At 42.8% G+C, this 7945-nt stretch overlaps 1 protein-coding gene across 1 annotated transcript in view; it reads left to right on the top strand.

Annotated features, from left to right (window-relative positions):
- Positions 1–4398, top strand: part of LOC134095697 (E3 ubiquitin-protein ligase RNF166) — a gene marked incomplete in the record, with an annotated part of 23892 nt that extends 19494 nt beyond the window's left edge. The window contains 1 exon segment of the mRNA XM_062549363.1: positions 71–4398.
- Positions 4399–7945: the final 3547 nt, after the last annotated feature.

Here is a 7945-nt window from a genome sequence, read left to right as displayed (position 1 = left end):
CTGGACCATCTTTCTCTTCTTTCTTTCTTCCTCCTCTCTATCTCTCTCTTCCTCCTTTTCCTCTTTCTTCGTTTTACTTATTGGGTGGAGACTTACTTACAACTTATGGAGTTATACTCAATGCAGTCATGCTGCAACCCCCTCTGAAACTTATGGGTGTTTTGGTGCCCCCCTGTGGTGACTGTAGAGCCACGGACACCCCCATCAACCCTGTGTGTGTGTGTGTGTGCGTGCGTGTGTGTGTGTGTGTGTGTGTGTGTCTGATGAAGTGAGATTTGGGTGAGTCACAACCATTGCTGCAAATATAGCATGAGAACTGAAGTTCCTTTTCTTGACTTTAATGGAAAAAAAGAAAGAAGAAAAAAACACAGCCATTTCTGACACATGTATGCAAAAACAACCCTGTTCTTCTCTTCCTCCACCATGTTCCCGTTCTCTCTTTCTGCCGTAGATTTCATGTAGACAGGCGGCACAATATCTGTTGGAACTGAAGGAGGGGGCGAGAGAGTGCTGGTCTAAAGTTGTGCGGTTGATGAATCAGGAGCTGGCATTTTGATTGTTCTTCTGTTCTTTGTGTTGTTTTATGTCGCCCAGCCATTCATCACAAGACATTGTGAGTGTACAGTAGAAGCTCACATTTACAGCTCACGATCATTGACAACAAATGAACACCATGGCGACAGCCTCATTTTCATCGGACTGTTCTTTCATGACAGGATTTACTTTTATCTGCTTTTTTTCTCTCATTTTGGTGCTGTGAGCCACGGCATCCTGTAGATAGTGATCAGCTTCCCTGTTCAGAGAATGTGGAAGCTAATGGCACCAGGCAGAACCAATAGAGCACAGATCGTGATGATCGACATGATCACCTCCAGCTATCATCACATCATACAGCAACCCAAAGGCAACCAATGGATCGTCCCCACCTCCTCTGTCACCCACAGATTTCTAATTCACATCCTTGTGAATACTTGCACTTGTCACTGTTTTTACTACATGAACCAAGTGTCGGGTATCGTTCTTATTTTCTAGTTTACTAACAGAATTCTAGTACTTGCATTGAATCTTCACTTCTGCTGTTACCTGGTTAACTTGCTACAATAATATTTTTTACAAAGCATCAGATAAAGAGAAAAAAAGTATATATTTTTGGAAAACATTTCAGTTTAAAAAATGGTGCACTATTAACAAGAGCGTAAAAATCATGTCTTTATCCACTTGGGGATGTGTTGGTTTCACCTTTTCGTGTACCCTTTGAAGGGAAGTCTGACTGCCACACAAGTGTAAGACAGGCAGTGGCATTGTTGGAGCGTGTATGGCCACATTGCGCCACAAGAGGTCAGCGTTGGTCCAGATATTAGTCTGCAGGTACTGTAAGGCTGCTTTGAGCTCAGTGTCATGCGGTGTTTGATGTTTGTGTTCATTTACTTTGTCGTACTCTCTTAATCAAGAGCCTGCATGTGTAGTGGCCAGACTCAGTTCTGTAAGTCAATCGCATGCACAGTGCCCTCATTGAGCTCTGCAAAGGAAGTGAAAGGGTCTTTTGAATTAAGCGCTTGGTGGATGTACATAAGTGAACATAAACATTTGTATATTGATCTTTTTCTGCTTATGTCTACAGTTTAGATGTCTGATGGATGATGTAACATGTGGTATTGGCAAAATAAACCTGGGTGTTGTATTTTGGTAAGTGACTTGGGATGTTAGAGTCAAGATAGAGGGTTTCAGTGTTTTGCGACTTAAGAAACATACGTTCTCTGAATATCTTTGATAATGTATGCTGTCTTGATTTCAGCAGGTTGTTCTTCCCTGTTACTCGGATGATATGAGACGTCTTACTTCACTGCACAGGATCTTAAGTTTGATCAACATATGTGTGCATTTGAAAAGCAGGGCTTTTAGCAACAGGACGTGTGTGTTGGTTATCAGGTGTATGTCAGTGGTAGTCACTGCTGTTAAAAGAGGGATGAATGTACTCTGCGTCAGTCTCTAAGGCTTCTCTCATTTTCATCTTGACTACATCCTTTAACCACTTCTGAACCTGTCACTTTAAAGCATTGTGAGCTGTTTGTGAAATTTCTGGAAAGCACAGTAATGAAAGTGTGTGTGTCTGTCTGTGTCTGTGTCCATATCTATGTGTATGACAGGTAGAGAGAGTGGCGGGTATATTGGTGTGCTTTTATGACTTATGCCTCTTACAGTATGTTGTGAATGATTGGGGACCTTTTGAAAGGGCTGTTCCTGTTTGCTTACACGCGTTGATATATACACACTTATATATATATATATATATATATATACTATAAGCTGTTTTTGTTGAGTCTCGTCATGTGCGGCTGAAACGGCGTGCAATTGTTATCTACTTTGATCACTTATGTGATCGTGGCCCTAGTAAGGTGCGTCCACCCTGGTCTGACCACCTCCAGAGTCTGGAGCTGGACACTATTCTAGCCACAAATTTCATTCTGGTCTTAAAGCTTAAAGGATGTTGTACAGTGACGGTTTTGGGTACCTCTTTTTTTTCAGAGGAAATAACAGATTTTTTTTTTTAGAAAAAGAGTGTAGTTCCAAATGTTTTCTAAACATTTAGTTTAAAATAGACGAATAGAAACACTTTGTTTCTCTTTAGCTGGTTGTGCTCAGTGATGTGGGTTTCCAGGGATGGTCTACTATCTTCCACTGGTTGGCGATAGCAGTAGAAATGTTTCATGCTCATCATCTCGAGAAGGACTAGTTCGAAATGAGTTGTCCTGTATTCACTCAAGCAGAGAGAGGGAATGTGTGTGTATGTATGACAATGGATTTGAACGTGTTTGTCCAGTGATTTTGTTTTCTTGTAGACTGAAGGTGAAATCTTTATGTGAGGCATCAGACGAATGTTTTGGGACATTGCAAGGTAATAGCAAGATATGTTTTATCTGGTTGTTTTCCTTAGGCAATCTGAAAGAAAAGTAGTATTTTGGGAAGGTAATTAAGAAATAATTAAGAGGAAATATAATGTTGAATATACAGTGTCTTAACGTGTACATGTTTTTATTGTTGAGGGGAAAGAGGTGATCTGTGTGACATTTATTCAAGTCTGAAGTCAGATGGTGGAACAGAACCATTTAAGAATTTAATTGATATCGATAAACAGTATTTAAGTGTTACGTCTCAACTTCACAATGGCTTAAAATGATGAGGTCAGGTTTTGATTTTGCCCACAACAAAAAGTTATCTTTTTCCCATTTCATTGAAAAATTGCTCTGTTACAATCATCCATTTTTATCTTATAAATGTTGTATTCCTATTATATTTTAAGTGATATTCATGTGCTCCGCTGTAGCATAAATGTAGGTTTTGAAAACTTTTGATATTGTAATTCATACTTTTATCTCTAGTGTTATTTTGGGAAAATGCCCCAATGTGTGCACTTTTGTTTTGCTCTTATTGTGTTCTAACAATCATGAATATTGTTCACTGCAAACCATCGGTATGTTATTCATTTTCTGAGCTGGCTGAACTCAGATCCATCCAAGAAAAATTGCAATATGAAATATTGCTGGAATTTTCTGGGAAAGACATCATAGTCTCTATTTTGGGAAGGGACAACCTGCATCCCATCAGAGTACGTGTGGGATACTTAAGCCTGAAAAGACAGCCCTGGGTTTGTTCAATTCAAAGCCATGATGTCATTCACGACAGTCCGGCGTTGGTTCTATGAGATCCTGGCCATTGTTGTCAAACAGAGCAACCTGACCTTCCTCACCTGTTCTCTGGTCCATGGCTGAAGGCTGTGTGGAGTTGAGGTTGATGATGATGATGATGATGATGATGATGATGATGATGATGATGATGTCTTTTGGTAAGAGTTTACCGGGCCCTTTTCTGTTGAGTTTCACTGGCACTGCTACAGCAAGTTGCCTTTTTCTAACAACCCCTGTGGCTGATGCGGACCTGTGTGTGTGTGTGTGTGTGTGTGTGTGTGTGTGTGTGTGTGTGTGTGTGTGTGTGTGTGTGTGTGTGTGTGTGTGTGTGCGCGTGTGTGTGTGCGTGTGTGTGTGTGTGTGTGTGTGTGTGTGTGTTGAGCTCCATGTGATTATGCATCAATAAGTAATAATAGTAATAACAGTAATAGCAATGAGGACTGATGCTGAAATGGTTCTGATGGGAACAATAATGTGGATTTTTGAAGTTGTAACACTGTTTGAGGTTTAATAAGATACTTTACTGATGTATTTGTAGCAGATTTTTTTTCCCTCAATAAAAACACTGACGCATCCCAACCTGTTCAGATGTGGGAGTTTTTTTTCTGATTGGGTTTTAAACAACCATTATTTCTGGGGGAAAAAACTATCTCTATGTATGACCCATCCTCCATTTATTTATTAATATATTAATAAAATAATATGTTAATATAATATTGTTATATTGTTATTATTGTTCTCTTCTATTACATTTATTTCATAGGTTTATTTCTTCAAGCTTATTAACAGTCTGTCCATGGACTCCAAAACAAAACATTTCTTTCACTGGACAACATGTAATTGGGTTGTGAGTAAAACAATAAAGGAAATGTTTATTTCTCAAGTTTACACACAGACACAGTTTCAAATGACTAAATCATCAGCCTAGCCTAACATTTTGTCATGATGCACGTTAACTTGATTAACCTGCCGGACTGTATTTGGGTCATTGTAAGTGACAGGGGCCTTTCATGTGCTGTGTGTGTGCTGGAGGAGGGAGACAGATGTGTGGGGTTTAGTACTCTCTGGCTGGAGTGCGGCTTAATTACCAGCGCTGAATAGGGCCCTGACAATCGCCTCTAGTGGGAGTCTTCTTTTCAGAGGAGAATGGGGGCACCTAAGCCCCGCCGCGGATCCAATGGGGCCCGTAAACAATTGCCGTTGCTGGGGTGACCCACGTCTTTGGAGGTGCTGGGCCCTGGAAGGCACCGGGGCTCTTAGGGGGGGGGACAACACTGGAGCGCCGGGGTGACCAGCACCAGCGGGGAAAGCATGCAGGCTTCTCCCCAACCTGCCACAACAGTCAAGACCAGCACCTGCAGCGCTGGTCCCCCATTGGAGAACACACAACGTGACAAATGCCAAGGACTGAAGAACAAGGTGGGGAGGGAAGGAGGGCTTGGCTGGGTTGTGTGTGTGTGTGTGTGTGTGTGTGTGTGTGTTGGGAGGAGACGGGTTCATGTTGACAGCATTGCCCCCACCCCCTTTTGTGGCCACACTGTAGCCCTGCTCACAGGCACTGCAGTGTTTTCCGTTGCTGCTCTCTCACTCACTCACACATGGCGGGTTATAAAACGCTCCATGAAATTGTGCTTTTCCTCAACCATCTCTTCCCAGCACCTCCATTTGGTTTTAAACCCCATGTAGAAGACTACTGCATAGATAGCACACACACACTCTCACTGTGGACAGGCAGGAAAGCCAGGGCTAGAGAGCTGAAAAGCAGGTGCTGGCGGAGCCCGGGTCAGAGCAGGGCCGGCTGCATTAGGGTGTCGCGGCCACTCCACGATACCCCAAGTGCTCAATTACCAGTTGTTACAAGGTGTGAAGGGTGCCCTCTCTGACCTTCAACGCCGGGAGAACAGCCTTTATTTGGGTTCTCAAGGTGTCAGTGTATACATACGTGTTTGAAAGGCCTTTCAGTGAGCTTGAAAAGCTTAGTACGTCTAGAGAGCTCTATTCATGCTTTTAACGATTTCCTCCCACCGTCCCGCTCCCCCCCACCCCAGGCATAAAAGTGGCAACAGGGGAGATATCGCTAATTTCACAGTGGCAGTAGCACTGACAAAGGTGATGATTTGAAAGGTGTGGAAAAATAGTAACAATGTTGGTCAGTGATTAGTCAGTAGTGTAGTCAGTAGTCTGTGATAACATTAATTTCTTGTACAAACTGTCAGAAACTGATATACTGTACATTTATTAATATAGCTGGTGTTCTTATCCAAATCAACTTACAATGAGGGATAACATTCAGGCTACCTTGCAATAGGAGACCTTTGTGTAACAATAAACACTATTGCATACAATAGAAAAAAAACAGAAAATGTCAGTGAAGACTGTGTGGAGCAAAATCACTTACGAGCCCTCAGGCATCCTTAACCCAAATCTCCCCATCTAATGAGCAGGAATGTGAGTGAGTGAGTGTGTGTGTGTGTGTGAGTGTGTATGTATCTGTGTGTGTGTGTGTGTGTGTGTGTGTGTGTGTGTGTGTGTGTGTGTAAAAGTGCAGGACATTCAGTCCAGCGTTCTGGAGGATCACCTCCCCACCGCAAGCGCATTCTAGCACATTCTCTCCCCTCTTGTTTGCCGGTCCTCTCAGACCCCATTCACCCTGACCCCTTCCCCGGTGACATGGCCAGGGCCTGAGAACCACGGAGCTGCTGACAGGCCTTTCTCATCGCTGTCATGGATGCTCGGCCAGTGTGTGTGGACACTGAAACTTTTCAGATGTGGGAAGAGCGAGAAGGTGAGGAGAGCAAAGGACACAGGACACTGATGAGCTCTCCGGCGAAGTAATTCTGAAATGTCTTGGCAGCTCGGAGAGTGTGTATGAGCATGTCTGCAGTTTGTGGCTTATTTTAGATAATACATTGTGAAGATGCATTGAATTAAAGCCCATAGTTCTCAGTCCAAGGGGGGGCTTTGGGGGGCCGGGCCTGTTCTGGAAGTTAGCTGTGCCCACCCTGGTAAGCTTAGCTGCACCAACCAACCCCACTCTCCCAATCCCATGGACTGATTTTGAACACTGACGTAATGTAGGCCTATATATTATAGGTTTGTCAATGTCAATATAGAAAGTATAGCAAATAAAACTTGTAAAATCTGTATCATTCCGTATAGTAGCCCTCTGTCTGAAAGTGGTTAGCAAATAAACAAGGATTTCAGTTTGGTCTGCAGATTTACTTTTTTTGCTCCAGTCTCAACATCTTGTCTACTTTCTCCATAAGCATCCAAACCTCTCTTGCCTTCTCTCTCCATCCCTGCGCACTGTGCCCTTAAAGGTGCCGCATCATTTTACAACAATTCATGGGTTTCCATCAGGTCCCTTTCCACAGGTGTGTGAAATCAAAAACACCTACTGTAGATTATAAATGCAGACTACATGGTGCTTGATTAAAACACCTGTGGAAAGGCACATGATGAAACCAATGAATAGGTTATAGGCTATCACAAACATCTACATTTTCATATTCCAAATCACTCTCGTACCACGCGCAGCCTGATTGGGTGCAGGTAGGGTGCAGGTAGATTGCAGTAACATTTAAATAACAATAAAAAGGATCGCTCTCACTTTCATTCAGAGCGAACATCAAATCTACATTTTCATATTGACACTAGATAGCTGTTTGAATTCCGTTGTTGTAAACCCAGTGTCTATTAATGGTCTATCTTAAACTACCATGATCAATTTAAATTCCCGCAACAGTAATCAATTTTGATCAGAGGACACTCATGAAAGTAATCAGAGATACTCTCCAGCCATCCTGGCTCTATCCTTCCACCAGCTGGACAGTTTTTGAACATCTTTCCAGTCTACACCAGCCCACATTTATTCATTAAGTCTTAAATACCTCATGTCATCATATGCCATCTTTTTGTTTTCCAGTTAAATCAAGGTATAGCAGACAGTTTCTGTCATGTCATTAATGAAAACAGACAGCAGCCATATTGTGAAAGTGAACAACCATATACTGTAGTCCAAAGACTGAAGGAGTTTTATGACTTTAGAGTGGTGGTGCTTTGGGGTTAAGGTGAAAGTGTTTCGGGTGTCATGGTGCAGACTGCAGAAGTCTGTACGTCTGTACATCCCAACTGGACATGCCATTTGAACTTTGGGGTGAAAGGTCAGGACTTGGAAAGCAAACGGAGCAGGCCAGCAGGAGCCTGCCGCCACCACTGCCGCCTCCGAGCAAAACAAGCCGACAGCGGCGTCGTGTGGA

This window comes from Sardina pilchardus, chromosome 11 (assembly GCF_963854185.1).
Source record: "Sardina pilchardus chromosome 11, fSarPil1.1, whole genome shotgun sequence".
NCBI lineage: Eukaryota > Metazoa > Chordata > Actinopteri > Clupeiformes > Clupeidae > Sardina > Sardina pilchardus.
Note: the sequence above shows the minus strand (reverse complement) of the source record. Positions and strands in the feature narration are given on the sequence as shown.